Source organism: Lepisma saccharinum, chromosome 18 (genome assembly GCF_977018435.1).
Source record: "Lepisma saccharinum chromosome 18, izLepSacc3.1, whole genome shotgun sequence".
In the NCBI taxonomy this organism is placed as follows: Eukaryota; Metazoa; Arthropoda; class Insecta; order Zygentoma; family Lepismatidae; genus Lepisma; species Lepisma saccharinum.
This window is the reverse complement of record NC_139246.1, coordinates 3,414,580-3,432,921: the sequence shown is the minus strand read 5'-3', so window position 1 is coordinate 3,432,921 and position 18,342 is coordinate 3,414,580. Positions and strand designations below refer to the sequence as shown.

The 18,342-nt window shown below is 37.9% G+C and overlaps 1 protein-coding gene across 2 annotated transcripts in view; it reads right to left on the bottom strand.

The window, feature by feature from the left end:
• LOC146002691 (uncharacterized) overlaps nt 1-18,342 on the bottom strand; it is a 143,384-nt gene that overhangs the window by 109,356 nt on the left and 15,686 nt on the right. The window contains exons 2-3 of one of the 2 annotated variants that reach the window (XM_083140649.1): nt 9,073-9,133; nt 3,993-4,140 (exon numbers count right to left, since the gene is read on the bottom strand). The gene's annotated coding sequence lies outside the window, so the exon portion shown is untranslated. Of the gene's footprint in view, nt 1-3,992; nt 4,141-7,951; nt 8,526-9,072; nt 9,134-18,342 lie in introns of those variants that run through there. The other variant, XM_083140650.1, reaches the window with a different exon arrangement.

The window sequence follows — 18,342 nt, the reverse complement described above, 5'->3', positions numbered from 1 at the left end:
CTGATGTGTAGTAAACCTCTCTGTTCTAGGTAACATTATCTTTAGTTGACTTAGTTGAACTTTTCACTAGACATGACTTTTTTTCAGAAATGGCTTGTTTGTTTTAATAACATCATAAAATTCACAACATGAAAGTTCTGAATTAATTTGAACATTCAGCAAATGTTTAACAGTAGATACTAGAAGTCTACCGTTTTCTGCAGACCAAATATTCCCCATAATTGAAAATACTCTCTCAACTGGAGCACATGTTCCAGGCAAAAACATAGCAAACTCAACCATTTTAGAAATGTTGGTACATGAAAGATCAGTCTTTTGAAACACCTTAAAAATTGGTCGTGAATATTCAATACAGGTAGCTATTTTCATGTTCAGATTCTCAAGAACCCGGAAATCACCCCGGACAGCACTAAAAAACCAGGAATGTCCGGGCTAATCCAGGACGCATGGTAAGCCTATTAAGAGAGCCCTCAGACCGAAACGACAGGCGACAAGCGATATTTTTCTTTTGCAAATGAAATGAGACTGACACCACAAGCTGAAACTTTGCTTTCATCACGCTCTTACTGGTGAAAAGAATAAAATAACACTAAACCTGTTATTGTCATGCGTGGGAAAACCAATATAAACAATAACAACCATTAAATGCATCATTTGTATCCACGATGGCATAGTGGTAAGGTCCTCGTCTTGAAATCAAGCGACCCAGGGTTCGACAGCCAGTGGAGGCACATAGTGGTTCGGATCACATTTCAAACTCTAGGACCTGTCCCAAACAGCCTATCTGTGCATAACGTGGACTTAAAATTCAAAGCAAAAATTAAATATATTGCAGCTAATTGCCTATACATTAGCAATAGAGGAGTTTTATGTTTATAACTTGTTAATACATGGTACAATTCCTCATTATTACTTCTTGTCCTCTAGTATTTTTAACAACAGCTAATATTTCAGATGAAAGGGCAAATTTTTGCAATTGTGAGAGGAAAATTCACTGTAACTGGTTGTAAGCAATACCAATCTGTAAATGCATTTGCACCTGATGTACTAACTCGCTCTCTAGCCTTCTTAAACCAGAAGGTTTATTGCTGCTGCAACACAAGCCTTCCATTTGTCCATATCCTAGGCAAGATCAATCCAATCTTTTCCATCCTTTAAGTCCATCTCAACGTTATCCATCCATCTTCGTCTTGGCCTTCCTACAGGTCTCTTACCATCAGGTTTCCCAGCAAGAATCCTATCAACTCCTCTTTCCTCTCCCATTCGTGCCGTGGCCGAGTGGTTAGCACATCGCGCTACGACGCCAAGGGTCCCGGGTTCGAATCCTGGTCGGGCTTGGTTGTTTGTGAATGTCCATTCATCAATTTCATCCTTTCATCACTCATCCTCATCTTCGCAAATTAGCCAAGCGGCACAAAACGCGAAGTAAAATAAACTAAATCAATCAATCAATCAATCAATCAAATAAAATCAAACCCATTCGTGCCACATGGCCTGCCCACCTAAGTCTTCTTGATTTAATCATTCTAATAATATCTGGACATGAATACAAATTATGAAGTTCTAAATTATGTAACCTTCTCCACTCACCTGTTTCCTTTTAGGCCCAAATATTTGTCTAAGGATTTTATTTTCAAATACTCTTAATTTATGTTCCTCTTTTTAATGTAAGGGACCAAGTTTCACATTTATATAATACTGCAGGCAAAATTCCTGTTTTGTATATTTTAACATTTAGTTTCTTAGCATGGTAGAGGAAAGAAAAGAAGTGTTTATATGATATGATTGTTGTTGTTGGGAGACCTGATGGTAAGAGACCTGTAGGAAGGCGATGACGATCATGGAGGGATGACGTTAAGATGGACGTAAAGGAAATGGACAGATTGAATCCTTGTGTTGCTGCAGCCATAAACCTTCGGGTTTAAGAAGGTTAGAGAGTTACTTAGATATTATATGAGAAGGTAGAAGTTTATGAAGAGAAATGGAACTCGCACTTCCTGAATTGAGTGATAGCCTACATATTAGTGACAGATGTGTTTTATTTTTCAACGTTTTAATAAATACACGTTGATTATTAGAATTTTCTAACACGAGGGATTTTTTTATGCGAAAAGGGAATTTTCCAGTTGAAAAGGGAATCAATTATTTCATTGTGGGAGGGAAATTCCACGAAAACGGGTTACTTCTTAGCGCATCCTCCACATAAGATTTTATGCTCGCTACGTAGCCAAGGGCGCTTACATCGGGATTTATCGCTTTGGTAACGAGACGAGACACGGCAAAGCTGCAGCGAGCTTTTGCCCCCCAGCACCCGCCTGTTTGGGTGGTCCTTTACCGGTCGTTCCTTGTACATTGAATATTCAGCGCTTCCGAGCACCCACCCACAGTTTTGGTTCGTTTCCAAGGAACTGGGAAGTGGACAATGGCGAAGGATGAAGAATGAGTTCTGTGAATCATTGTTCCACTGATGTTTCTTCCCACCGATTCCTTCAGTGTTTTTACAAAAACTAAGGTTGACGAACGGGAATTTTTAATGGTATTTGTACTTGAAGGTCAGTGCCAGGAGACCTTCGTATTCCTTAACAGGAGTGTAATAATTGAAGATTTATCCAATGGCCTTAGAATGTGTAGCTCAGCCATACCTGGATATGGAGCATTCAATTGTGAAACTAAACACTGTTGATTAAATATAACTAGAGGAGAGTTTCAAATATGTAGGGCGGAGTGATTAGAACATTACGCTACAACGCCCGGGTTCGAATCCTGGCCTGGGCATGGATGTTTGTGAGTGTTAATTCATCAATTTCATCATATCATCACTCATCCCCATCTTCGCAAATTAGCCAAAAGTGGCACAAGAAGCGAAGTAAAATAAAGCAAATCAATAAATCAAAGAAATATATCTAGGAAGCATAATTGAGAGAAGTGGAAGAATAGACGAAGTGGGTGGTGGACTCTATAAAAACGTTCGAAGGTTAATATGGAACAGGGATGTACCTATGAAATGCAAGAAGGTAATATACAACACATACTATGTGCCGATAATTACGTACGGAGCAGAGACTTGGACAATGACAAATAGAGAAGAAAGAATGATGCAGGCAGTGGAGATGAAATTTTAAGGAGTATATTTGGGAAGACTAGAAAGGATAGAATAAGGAATGAGGAGATCCGACAGGCAGTGGGTGTGGTGAAGCTTCAGGACAGGATAAATCAGGCACAGATGAGATGGTTCGGACACATGAAGAGGTTGGATGCAGAAAGACTACCAGTAAGAGCTTACTATGCACAAAGAGTGGGAATAAGGCCAAGGGGGAGGCCAAGATGTCGGTGGAAAGACCAGATAGCGGAGTGTTAGGAGAAGAGGACAAGATTGGAACACCGTGGAAGGAGAGGAATGGTGGAAGATCAGAAGAAAGTGGAGAGGCTTGACTTCTATGTCGACCCGGTCAGAGGCAGGAAACTGCGAAGGATGATGAACTACCCTTCAAATACTTTCCCAGATTCATAGCTATAATTGAACAATTTTGTGTCACGGGTGGGACAAACGAAATACTGCCTCTTCACTTAATAAGAGATTTATTTCAATTTCTGTGAATTTTCAAATGCTGAAAAATCAATTATTTAAGACGAAGAAAGAAGGTAATTGACTTTTGGATATTCCAGGGGAGTAGAGGGGGAAATGTAACAGTTAAAGGGGAAATTAATTGTTTTTTGGTGTCACGGGTGGGACACAATACCAAACAAAAGTACATCAAAAAGTTAAAATAAACAAACAATACGTAAAATTCCTTCTAACTTAATTATGAATAATACTTGATTTTTCATACAAATTACAATTTTTAGATTGTTCATTCACAAGACAAAATAAAGTTCAGCATTGCATTGAATTTTAAAAATTTAGATTATTGGGTACTTTGACATTATATATATACAAGATCTGTCTCAGCAGAATGAGAATACAATTTTATCAACGGAACCATGTCACTTACCTATACGCTCTGATGATCTCCCTTGAAGCACGCCCTATGAGCTTTTCCCATTCCTCATACCACCTCTGGAAGGCCATTTTCTGCGAGGCTGTTGAAAGCAGATAATGCTCTTGACATTAAATTCACGGAGACAACCCAACACATCCATCTGGAAGTAAGACACAATGGCATTTCAAACAGAGCTGAGCTATTCAAACATTTGAAAAAAAAAAAAAAATTGTTTCCAATAATGTTTTTGATCACCCTACAATCTTTACAGAACCAGATGAAGTGTTACACTTCCTTGCCTCCTTTTCGTCTCACCGAGCATCTGGCCCAGACAATATTCCGTGTGTGTCTTTACAATTTCTTAAACTTGCTCTTTGTTCTTTGCTTATCTACCTCTTTCTATGCTCTTATACTTGTTTCTCATTCAATTTCTGTCTATCTCCTTCTTTCGTACTATATTTCTTTCTATCTCCGTTTCTCTACATCAATCTGTTTTCGATCTCTCTCTCTCTCTCTCTCTCTCTCTCTCTCTCTCTCTCTCTCTCTCTCTCTCTGTTCTGTCTGCCTCTATTACTATCTGCCTATTCCTTCTTTTTATATGTATTACATTTCTTTGTTTCTATTTCACAGTCTCTACGTTTCTGTTTCTCTTCTATATTTTCTTTATCTTACTGATCCCTTCTTTCTTTGGTTATCTAACTCATTCTATCTTCATTTATTTATCTTCCTCATTTTTCTCTATTTCCTTCCTTTCTTTGTATCAATCTTCTTTCTCTGCCTGTGTGTATACCAAAACTGTTTCTAGAAATTCCTAATGTAAGTTGTGCAGAAGGGCGGGTTAAAACAATTCTACGGTGGGGCAGAGTCCACCCTCGCCCATCCAATAACAACGCCTCCCCACCGTCCTTATAAACATGCCATTTCCGACATTTAAACACAATAACTTTTCCATGAAGTTGCTGTGCAGCATTCTTCATTTTCTCTTCACAGCTTGTTCTCTGGGTCCATGCCCTGACAGAAACCAAATCACATCTTCTTGCAGCTTCTGAGCGTCTTGGGAGTCCATTCCGTTCACGATTCGTTCCAACTATTGTGTCTTGGCCTCAACAAATATGCTGTCCAGTCCGCTACGCTGGTCTCATCTCTTATTCGGTCTTTCTGCTCGATTCCCGGCATTTTTCTTCCCATTGTTCCTTTGACGTGAGAGATCAATCTCGTCTGCCGGCGTTCTGTGGGAGGCCGCACTTCTACTCAGGCAAGGACAAGGCAATCCTACATCAAGTATTCGAAGGTTCCCCTAGCAAAAAACTTAGAGGTAGGAGTGCGCAGCCTACAATTATCCTTCTACTATAGCCATCCTCTTTCCAAACACACACACACAAACCATATTCTATATACTTACTATATTCTCTAAAGTATTGGCGGACTCGTTGTAAAAAAAGAAGCACATTTCCTTGTTTTGAAAGTGTTCTAACTAAATATATTTGACGGTTGTTATAACTTTATATGGGTTTAAATTGTTTGTCTGCTTCGATATAATCTTGTTTCCCACAATCCTTTCTGTTACTGTGTCCCAACAATAGGTGGCAGCACGATCCTTTTCATATTCGCAAGAACGCCTGGAACAATACGTACATTGTTTACTGTGTTATTTATGCCATTATTCGGTTATAACAATGGAAATAATATGAATTCTGATTGTTGTAACGGTATTCTTTAATTGTGTCTCCGGAGCAACATATGATTTCATAAACCACGTGGTTTGAAGTTTAGAAATCAGTGATAAAGGAATTGTACAGAAGCAGTGATTAAAATAGGCTCAAAAAGAGCTGAAGGTGGTCATACGAAGTACTGACAGAACTTGAAGTGTATCACAAAACATTAAATCTGTCAAATTTCTCAATATAAAGTGAGTTAATCTGTGTTTCATTCTTTCAACTAACGAGTCGAATAATATGGCCAATACTGTATATATACACTTTCTACCGGGTGTCTCATAAATCTAGAACCATAGGTATTTTTCCTATTATCTATTTTCTCTGTTACAGGTAAACCATGGCACAGACTAAGAAGCAGCGAATCCAAGTTATTTTGCTGGTAGGGACTTTGAACACATTCTTTCACTGCGTTGTACAATAATAACTTCCTAACATTTACTTGTTTTGTTCTTCTCCTTGTGACAACTTGTATATGTAATGTACAACATAAACACTAACTTTAGATACTTTATTTGTTATGTAATATATACCGATATATAACTTACAGATATATATTATTAAATTGAATTGTACAAATCAGTGTAATTATAAGATACAGCATAGTAAAAAGTTACTAATCTTTATTTTTCTTTTCATTTAATATTCTAACATTTTAATCATGCTTGATATACTCTGTCTTAATTATTAATACTTTTTCCTCTTTTCTCATTACTTTTACTAATATACTGAAAACATTGTTCTGGATATCAGAACAAAATGCTAATACTAAAAAGAACAAAACTACCAAATTACGTATAAAATAGAAACCAATAGGAACAACTTGTAACCTAAGTATACAATCCTGTAAAAATGGGTACAATGAATTAAAGTGACCAATATGTAATTTGTAATGTAATACATGCAAATGTAATGTAAAGGAATGAAATAAAGTGCTAGGCACACAGAAACAATTCTGAGGATATGACGTCATGGTTGATTTGTAGGCACCAGGACAATATGCCCATACCTCTGGAAGAGAAAAAAAGTGCGCAGCCTGAGGCGGCTTATCCCTGAATCACAGGACGCTAAATTTTCTGATGGTTTTCCAGTTGGGCTTGACTCATCTGCTAGTTTTGGCCTTACACGATACTTATTACAATTGCGCAGAGCAGACAGCTGAAAAGATGGACGAGCGATTTGAAGAGCGTTGTAGGAGAATTACTGCTGTTATTAAGAAACAAAATTAACAGTTTTACTTATATATGTGTGTGTGTGTGTGTGTGTGCGTGCGCGCGCGCGTGTGTACACATAGAAAACTAAATACATCATATCGATTTATGCACTAAAGTGTGTTTTGTAGGCATTTGGGTGAATTTTTGTATGTCGTGAAGGAAACACCAAAGTGCATCATTTGATTCAAGTGAGGATTTCTTTCAGTCGAAATACACTTCAATGCATCAGTTGATGTTTCTTGATGCACCTTCTTGCATCTTTTTGGATGATGCACTTAAACGTTTGCTCTGAGCTACAGAGTTTATGTAGCTCAGACGAAACGTTTAAGTGCATCATCAAAAATGATGCATTCTGGTACATCAAAATGCATCAAGTTGCATCAACTGATGCATTGAAGTGCATCTCGACTGAAATCCTCACTTGAATCAAACGATGCACTTTGGTATTTCCTTCACGACATACAAAAATTCACCCAAATGCATCAAATGTGCATCTGATTCTTTGAAGAACCCATAAAACACACTTTAGTGCATCAATCGATGCATTCTGGCGCATCAATCGATATGATGAATTTAGTTCTCTGAGTGTATGGCTAATCTCCGTGGCGAAATGGTTAGCAAGCGCTACGACACCACGGGTTCCAGGTTCGATTCCCGGCCTGGGCATTGGTATTGTTCATGATTGTCCTTCATCAATTTCATATCATCACTCATCCTCAGGGTCGGGATTAGCCAAAAGTGCCAGAAAAGCGAAGCAAAATTACAAAAATCAGATGAAACTACATATTTCGACACGAGGAGGAGAGAGAACTCGAGACAACACCGAGCCACGATGAAGTCTCGTCGCATTTCGTTCGCTTAGTATCTCTGTAGGTGTGTTTCACCTACGTCTTGTTACATTGTGGCTTCGAGTAGCCATGATTGAGGCCACCAGTGGCGTCTCGTGGTCTCAAATTTGGCCGGGGCTTATTTTTTAAAGAATTTAAAATATAATGACAATTCACATGATTACAAAAGAAACAGGTATTGTTGTGAAACATACCTTTCTACGAACGTTGACTCCTGTTCTTCTGCTCAGCAAATTTTGTTATTACTTTTTCGTTGAAGCCCTCTATGTTTGAAATGTATTCTTTCTCTATTGTAAGCAAGTGTCAAGGCATTTGGTCTGTCTTGTCCCATTGCATTTCTTAAGTAGGTTTTAATACGCTTCAATGTGCTGAAACATCGTTCAGATTCAGCTGTTGCCACTGGAGTTATTAAAACTATGTTTGTCATTTTTACTGTTTCTGAAAAGGTACCCTCTAAATAATCTTAAATAAAAAATGAATGCAATCTACTGATAGAGTTTATGTTTTTCAACTCTTCACTACAATAAAGAACACGAAGTTCCCTCTTTAGTTTTCCTTCTTCTATGAAGGGATAATAAATCTGGGAAGATTATTCTCTTTCATTATGTCCTCGTAGAGCAAGTTCATGTCAACCACAGAATTTTAAGCAATCGATAATTCTATTTTATATATGCCTATTTTTCCGGACAAATTCATTGTGTCTTGTAATTGACAGCCTATGTCCTTCATCAATTTGTGTTCGAACATCAACCCTGCCAAACTCACTCAAACATAGCGAATGAAAGCCACCACAACACTACAGTACAACACGCGAGATAGACGCGACGCAACGGAGCTAGCCCCGAATCAGCACTTAAATCCATTGCACTCTTCCCTTCTCTTTGCTAGCACGTGACCTTCACTGCGACGTGCCTCGGAAAGCGATAATTGACATCAATGCCGCTAGGAGCGCTGTCGTATCCATTGCAACAGACGATGAATTTACGTGGGTAAAAATCGCCTTTTGAAAGTCTGTGTGATAGTTATGCGTAATGGTGATTGATAATTACGTCAATACGCCCCAAGGGACGAGACGCCACTGGAGTCCAGTTCTTGTAAGCATACGGAATTCAAGTAGGTGGGAGGGAGATACTAACACAGGCATTCGTGATTTCAAACAAACGTGCCGCAAACATAATGGCTGTGCGCATGCTGACGTCACATGAAACCAACCTATACAGAGTATGCAATCACTTAACTTAGTTCGTAATAGTGTTAACCAGTTTTCACAGAGCTAGTGCTAATGGTTGGAACATTCTGCTGAAAGTTTTCGAACCTCAATACAAGGTGCACAGGATTTGTTTAGCAGTTTCTTTGTGTTTTTCCGCCCATGGTCACTGCAAAGAGAGAAAAGCATGACTACGTTTGAAAAATGCATTTTAGCCAACAAAGACTTTCCTCTTCCTACTGGTTGTTTCAAAGGCTTGGATCCTCTCAATTCACAACTGTAACGAGAAGAGCTACAGACGATTATGAGCACATTGCTACACTTACTGGTAAGGGACAAATGGTGCATTGTTTAGCAAATTGGTAAAAAAGAGTTTAGAACATTACTTAACAGGGTTGCTATCCCCGACTTCACTTAGCAACCAAGCACAATTTGAACTTTCGATTCTAGAAATGATCTCACTTTCAAGTTATGTCCCCGTCAAGTTTCTCGTCTGCATGTACAGTTTACGACTGTATCTTATGAAAGGTGCAATCAACAAGGCACACGATCAATTCTTGTGTACTGCTGTAGTCGCTAACTGATATCTGACGTCAGTCTTCAATGTACACCTAAATACATGAATCAAAGTCGTAAATAGCAGAATAGGTAGGCTATTGTGTTCTCCACAAACACACAGCTAAGTTTGTATCCAACACAGAGCCACAAATTAAACTATGCGTTTTGATGTAACTGTCTAATGACGAAAGCAAACGACACGAAAATTCACGTGAATTATCTATAGGAAATTCTAAGCAGATACAATTTTCAGATTTTGAAATATGATACCGGGAACCCGACAGAAAAGGGGGGGGGGTGAAAACGATTTCGCTAGAATCGGCCAAAGCACCTAATAGACAAGAAGGTATATTTTTATCTTGAATCATTGATTGATTGATTGAGTTGCTTCATTTTACTTCGCTTCTTGTCAGGGGTGCCCACAGGGGGGATTCATGACGCGCTTGCGTCATGGGAATTTTTTGGGGGGACAAAATTTTATAGTTTAGCTACCATATCTTCACACAAAAATGGGGGTATCGTTTCGTTTGATTGACTTCTTATTGATTTTTTGTTATGGTTAAAAAATGTTCAGGATCTAACATCCACAAGAACACTATTTCCTGTCGCAAACATGAAAGTGAGCCGTGCTTTTTCCGTTTTTAATCTCTTAATTTCAACTTCAATGATAGGTTTCGAATGTCATGCGCCTTTCGATTGTTGGCATCTCGGCCAGTGGTAAATAATATCTGGTGTTTTATTCGTGATAGTTCCGGGTCGGCTCGGAACTTCCGACATGCAGACTTCAGTTTTAGTTTTGGATGATATCGGGCACGATTTGTTTCTTGTAAGTGTTCCTGTGCTACGACTGACTGGATAATTATAACAGTGAAGGTCTCACCCAGAATCTTCTTGGTCTTCTCTGTTGCGCCAAAATGACACATGCTGCCACAGAGAGTACAACTTCATCCACAGTCGGCATCTTGCAGCCAAAATGTTAACAAAAGTTATTAACAAAAATAAAGTCAAACTAGTGTTCTCGTTACCAAAATTTGTTGGCAACATCTGTTGTTAACCGTGTTGGTATAGTCCACGCGTTTACTTTGTTAACGTCGAAGAACTAAATAATCTGCAGCCACAAAGGTGGGGATAAATAGCGAGCGAGTTGTTTTCGTCCAATCACACTCAACCTTCAGCCAATGGGCGCAGCTGTCATTCTGCTCGTCACATGATACGCTGTTACCGTACTTTGCAACTTCAATGTGGAGACCATGGAAAGGTGATTGTGAGCGGACGACAAGGTGGCGTAGAGTAGATGTGTGGCAACACTGTGCATTAAATGCGATTGCTGCAGATGGTGGGCGCGCTCCGTCGACTTCAAAGCCAGCCGGTCGTTAACGTAGCTAGCGCGTCGACTATACCAAAAAGTTGATAACATTTGTTGGTAACATTCGATGTAAACGCGGCTTGAGACTCGTCACGGTTTTGTACGATCAGAATGCTTATCAGTAGCGCTAGGAATTTGATGACCTTAAAATTTCCAAAAAAATGACCTTCAAAAATGCATTTATGGCCTAATACATGCAAGAAAATGCCCTATAAACTTAGAAAAATGACCTAAAAATTCTGAAAGATGTGTAAAACAAATTTATAAACTACCAAGAGAAATTCAAATTACAAATTAACGTTACAGTATCTATCACATGTTCATTGCGTATGGTAGCACAAGTAAGAAAGTTCACTTTTTGTCATCTTTTACACTTTAAGTACTGAGTTGCAGTACACAACGAAAATTATATGCAAATTTTCAAAAGTGAATGTCGATTGTCGGACAAGAGCACCTTGTACATTGAAAACTTTGTCTCAACTTCCACCAACACAAGAGGAGCGTACTTGAAATGAACAATATCAATTGCTGTTAAGTCACTTTCAATTCCATGGAGTGCAAATTCCTTCCCTGACAAAATGTCCGATACAGAGCACAAAACTTTCTACCCCTTGATTTTCAACAATAATCCATCTGGCGACAATGTATTTACTGATAGAGGGGGAAATCACATTGTTTGAGCTGAATTGTTACACAGCAGCTTGTGTCAACAATACTGCACAGAATTTCTTTGTTTCTTCGAACACAGTCGTTCACAACTACGCTGAAGACAATGAGACGAGAGTCGGGAACCTCTCTCCTTCAAAGGGTTACATTTGCATGTAAAATGCCCCTTCTTTCACCAAAATGTAGAAAAATGCATAAAATGACTTTTAAAAGGCCGAAAAGTGACTTAAACGGTTTAGAAAGTTTAAAAAATGACCTTTGTTCCAAAAAGGATCAAAAAATGCAAAAAAATTGCCGTAAAAAAGTCATCCCAATTAATTCACTTACGTGTAAAACACATTTCTATCTACTAATGCAATGTTTCTGCCTTATCAAAAAAAAAGATGCATTTGCATCAAAATCCTAGCACTAGTAATCATACTACTTTGAATGACATGGCAAAGTAGATTCAAGATTTATTACTACTTAAAAAGTATCATTCATAAAATATCACCAGGAAATTTACTTCTTGTCAACTGGATCTAACAACTTTTTTTATATTTTTAATAAATATTCAATTCTTTATCTATTTTACATTAATTTCCTTGCCAGGGCAGTTTTCCTTTGTACAAATTTTGCCTACCTTAACTACACGTAAGCTAGATAATGAATACGTGCTGTTATATCACTATTCTTATACGTCCCTTTTGCCTATTCATGTAATAATAAAAATACAATATTAATTAATTTAATAATTATTTTGTTTAAACATTATTATTACTATTATTATTATGATTATTAATTTGAGACACTTGGTCCAGACCACCCCCGAAATATATTTCTAGATACGTGCCTGCAGTTTCGGTACAGATACAGAATCTCCCCTATGAAGGAACTTTCTGAAGTCTAGAGAATATTCTAAATAGTTGCAGCTACTTCTACACATAAAGAAAATGAGCGAATGTAATAGATACTGTTCATATTCTGTGGATTTATCCTTAACACATTGACTGCCACCGTGTAACTGAAAATGTATCTCTTCTGGGCCAATCCGATTTTCTTGTTACTGACCGACTGTGAATGAAATGTGTATGCATAATATCTCAATACAATTGAAATTAAGCCCATTGTTGAGGTTTTTGTGGTGTGTATGCATTTCTATACACGCGGCGTAGGTTTTCAATTTGACGTTGTATGCCACATGTATATGATTTCATACACGTAATTATTCGCTTTGTGTTACTACATTTTGTCTTGTTCTTTCCGAATATCACGCTGTTTTAAAATTTTGTGGTGATCAAAGTACCAAAATTATCAGACTACTGGAGCACTAGTGCTTTGTTTGATCTTCTCGGTGAGATCTTCTCCGTGAAGGCCGGTGCCTTTACACAGATAATTATTACACCAGCGTTCCTCTTGCTTACCTTGCCATTGACAATAATACCCATCTGATCGGTACAATTAGGTCTAACCGTAAATATTTGCCAGCAGATGTTGTTCAAGATAAATTGAGGAAATGTGATATTTAGTGATTTAGTTTATTTTACTTCGCGTTTTGTGCCTCTTGGCTAATTTGCGAAGATGGGGATGAGTGATGAAATGATGAAATTGATGAACGAACATTCACAAACAACCAAGCCCGACCGGGATTCGAACCCGGGACCCTTGGCGTCGCAGCGCGATGTGCCAACCACTCGGCCACAGGGTCGGGCGAAATGTGATATTGTAGGAAAGGAAACTCAGGAAGGTGTCACTATTCTGAAGTGGAAAGATAAGAGAGATGTGTTAGTCCTATCTACAGCTCACTCTGCTGAAGAGGTAACTGTAACAGAAAGACGTGGTTCAGAATTTAGAAAGCCTACCGCAATTATTGATTACACTACTAGCAAATCATTCATTGACGTAAGTGATCAATTCGCTTCATATGGGAATGATCTGCGAAAGACTACAAAATGGTACAAGAAAGTTATTATTGAATTTATATGGGGAACGGGTCTCGTGAATGCCTACATTCTCTACAGTGACTGCATCCAGTCCAGTAACATACACATAAATGAATTCAGGAAACTTGTAATCCTAAATATTCTTTCTGAACAATTACCTCCTGGAGAGAAACTCACTTTACCTGTGCAACAAGGCAGAAAAACTCAAACTCATCACTTGATAAACAAAGTAGGGGATAATGGAAGAAAGAAGCAAGAACGCTGTGAACATTGCTACAAAATCTATGGCAGAAGTGGAAATTCTGACTCGACAGGGAGGAAGTTTGCCAGGTGGGTGAAGACAGTATTTGACAAATGTCCAAAAAATCCTTTTATGTGCCGGGAGTGTTTCAACAAAAATCATTGAACTTCCAAAGTGTTCGGTACAAAATATGTCATCCTTATATCTATCTATATACCTACAAGGAACATAAGTTTACAAAAAATATTATATAACGAATCGTTTTGTAAGAATTATGATGTACTAGCAATGTATTCCATAATGTATAATCGTTTGCTGTGAATTCCAACCAGAAAAAAATGTATTTACACATTTACCCTTCTTTTTTAGTTCTCAATACATTTGTACTAGTGAAATGAATACGTAAGCGTAAATAAATTTTTGAAGATTTTTTTACTCTTGTAAGATATTAAAGAAATTAAAATTATTATTGCCCCATCTTAGCTGTACGCCACGGCTATTTAACAGTCATATAGTTTTGCTTGAACTGTGTATGCGTTTCCATACACGCGGCCAAGAATCAGGTTCTTGTTTGTGTATGGAGTAGCATACACGTGGCCCAGAAGCAAGAAGCCATGTGTATGACATATCATACACACGGCAGTCAATGTGTTAAAGTTGTGAGTTGTCTACATTTTCACTCTTCACTGCAAACAAATTATGCAAAATAGTTTACCTAATATCAGGGGGAGCGGACGTCAGTTCCAGGGGGGCCGAGCCCCTCCTGGCCCCTGCCTGGCTACGGGCCTGGGTAAGGATGGAAAAGATTGGATTGATCTTGCTCAGGATAGGGACAGATGGAAGACCTGTGTTGCTAGGAAGTTAGTTAGTTAGCATTTTAATATTATACAAATTTCTTGAGTTACGCAAATGTAGTGAACGGCATAGAAAATGGTAGGCAAATTTTCCACCGCTATTTTTATTACCTTTTTCTTCTGCATCCTGTGTTGTTTTGAGGAATAAAACTGTGTTGGTTCGAAGCAGACATTTCCCTCTGCTTATTGACGTATTTATTTCAATTGCTATAAAACTGTAAAATATGTAAGTAATTATGTCATATAAATTGGAAAATATGTCATGACTGATTTTTGTGAAAAGCGTAAAAGGCAAAGAAATTAGAACGAAACTTCTTTACTTCCCGTCAATGATGTGCGTGTACGCGTAAACAACGATAGTCTACATTCTACACGGAGACTATTTTATACACGTAGATTACGTAATCTATGTAAACAACATGGCGAAAGGTGATAACTTAGCACAGAGCGCCGTGGAATTAAAAAAAAATTATACTGCGTATCAGTTGCTGATGTGTGAGGAGAACTTTTCATATGCTCCCTTCCAAATTCCAACAATTTCTCATCTAGGAAGAATCCTAATATAAGAAATATTCTAGTGTTTTATGGGAAAAAGACCACTCTTGCCTCACGACTGCCATCTGTTGTTGTTTTTTGCATACTATTTATCTTCCTCCATAGTTGATAATAGAAGAGAAGATAAATTTTGTTGTAAATTGGGTTCTTTTCATTTCGTTAGGAACCAATATAGTTCAAAATGTCACTTTCCCTTCATGAAACCCTTGAAAATTAATTTTAATGCACTTTAGATTGTCTACGTAGTCTATGTAAACTACAACCCTATGTAATCTACGCGTAGATTACGTGTAGACAACGCATGTAGACGTAAACGTATAGTCTACGGCACATCACTGCTTCCCGTGCAACAATGAAAGAGAACATTTTTCCTCAATAATGTTTGCATTGCTATTAATTGTCGGGGGGATAAAATAAGTGGAGTATTATTGTTCTGTACTAAGAAAAGACGGCACCTTTCTTCCTGCCATCGACAATATGAACTATCCGTTGTGCTAAAGCTACAAAGAAAAAAAATATGAAATAACCGATTATGTGCGAGAGAATTACGAAATTATACAGAAATATGTCTTATTACAACAAAATTGAAGAAATATGTTGTAAAAACGCGAAATTGGTGAAATATGTCAAAATATGCTTTGTCAAGTTTGTCTATTTCAGATGATTTTCATCAAATATGTAAAGATCTCACCCCAGTATTAGATCCGAAGCGAAAAGAAAAATATGTTATAACATAAAGTTCCGGCCCTAGTCATCACATTGTGTAATACAGACGGAATGAAAATGGTGGACAATTCGCCTACTGGTTCTTTTGCCGTTGGGTGTACAAGGGCGTAACACATGATAACCTGGATTTTTATCATTGCTCACAATAGCATATCTCCTTGTTAGGAGTTACGTGCTTCCACCATAGCTCATTAAGCAGCTAAACTTTGGAGCACTGCATATATACAGGATTAGCATGGGATTCGAACCTATAAACTACGATTGTATAACTATGGGCAAATCCCTATGTGCCTTAAGAAGTAACACAAGGTTTTCTTCTCTGACCAATAATCATTTGTTGGCCATAAGAATGGAAATTGATGAACAGAGTTAGCAAGTGGGATCGTAGGTAGGCAGGAGAAGGTGGGAGGTGCATTTACATAGAGAAAATATAAACATGATTTCTTTATTCTCCCAGCCATTGGGATCAGCAGGACAAGGCGATCAGGACGAAAGCGAACCAAGATTGCCTTCAATGTCGGATTTTGTCTTGTCATCTGCACAGAAACTGTCAATCATTTCGTAATGTTTAAGTGCAATTCTGAATTCCCATACAGCAAGAGCATGAAAGAATACAGGTAATCCACCACGCTCATTAAAAGGACAAAGGAACATAAGATGTACAGTATAATGGTTTTGTCAAACTGTCCCAGACAGGCAAGAACGTATTTAGGGGGGTCCAGGGGGTCCGGACCTCCCCCCCCCCAAAAGACTTACCAAGAACTAAAATCAAGTTATCAAAATATACATTCTTAGCATTTGTTTTGTTATCAGTGGTTATTTATTACAGCCGAACTTATTGAAAGGCGAGAAATTGGGATCATATGGTTTTAAAAAACAGTTCCAAAAGATTTATTCACACTACTACTTATGATAATATGCAAAAATATTAATCAGCAACTTTATTTTTCGTCCACTGAATCTAACTCCTTTTGTGTTATCTAATAAATATTCAATTATTTATCTATTTGACATTAATTTCCTTGCCAGGGCATTTGTTTTTGTACAAATTTAGGGGATCTTAACTATAAAATGAATACGTACTGTTATATTTATATTCTTTTACCCTATTTTTACTTATTCGTGTAATAATAACAATACAATATTAATTAGTAAACATTTCAATATTATTATTTTAATTTAATTATTACAACTAAATTATTGTTTTATTATTGTTATTATTATTGAGATACTTAATCAGACCCCCCTCCCGAAATGTATTTCTAGATACGTGCCTGCAGACAAGAATAATATCCAAGAACCTTTGATTACACGGACAGCAAAATGTCGATAAATAAGAATAAGTATTAAATGCTGATATCTTGTACACCCAACGGCAAAAGAAACACACCAGTGACAAATTGATATAAGAAAGTGAGCAAAGTACAGGGCAGCACTTGCAGAATTTAAAATAATGAAAATAGATATGGACAATTTGCCTACTCTTATGTTTGAAGCAGTCTGTACATACACTGACTTGTGCATTTCTGTAGTATCTATTTGTGTGTTCAAGCCACGCGCGCGCACACACACACACAATCGCGGTGGTCCAGTCTTCGATCTCCATGGTGAAGTGGTTTGCGCACCGTGTTACTACGCCAGAAGTCCTGAGTTCGAATTTTTTGTATGTGTCTCTCATGAAAAGAAGTGAAAAACTGAATACAGCATGAACAATGGGACAGGAAAGTTTTAACAATTAGTTTTAACAATACGTCTTTTCGTTCCTTGTTAGGGGGGCTGTCCTTCATTTTGTTACAGTTAAGTAGCTTATGTCCTGCACCGTTTCCGCACTCAGAGAACTAAATGCATCATACCGATTGATGCACTAAAGTGTGTTTTATGGCTTCTTCAAAAATTCATATTCACATTTGATGCATTTGGGTGAATTTTTGTATGTCGTAAAAGAAACACCAAAGTGCATCATTTGATTCAAGTGAGGATTAATTTCAGTCGAGATGCACTTTAATGCATCAGTTGATGCGTTTTGATGCACCTTGATGCATTTTGATGCACCAGAATGTTTCTTTTTTGATGATGCACTTAAACGTTTCGTCTGAGCTACATAAACTCTGTAGCTCAGACCAAACGTTTAAGTGCATCATCCAAAAAGATGCAGGAAGGTGCATCAAGGAACATCAACTGATGCATTGAAGTGCATCTCGACTGAAAGAAATCCTCACTTGAATCAAATGATGCACTTTGGTGTTTCTTTCACGACATGTGTGAATCCGATTCTTTGAAGAAGCTACAAAACACACTTTAGTGCATCAATCGATATGATGCATTTAGTTTTGTGTGTGCGTGCGGTCTAAGGCGTCATGCTTTGGGTGGGACGCGCACAGGTTGGAGTCTCCTGGAGAAAACGTAACAACTTTTCCTGAGGTTTCGGCCTGTGTGGACCGGTGGCCATCCACCTTCGTGAGGAAACTGGGGAGCTACGAAAGAGTAGCG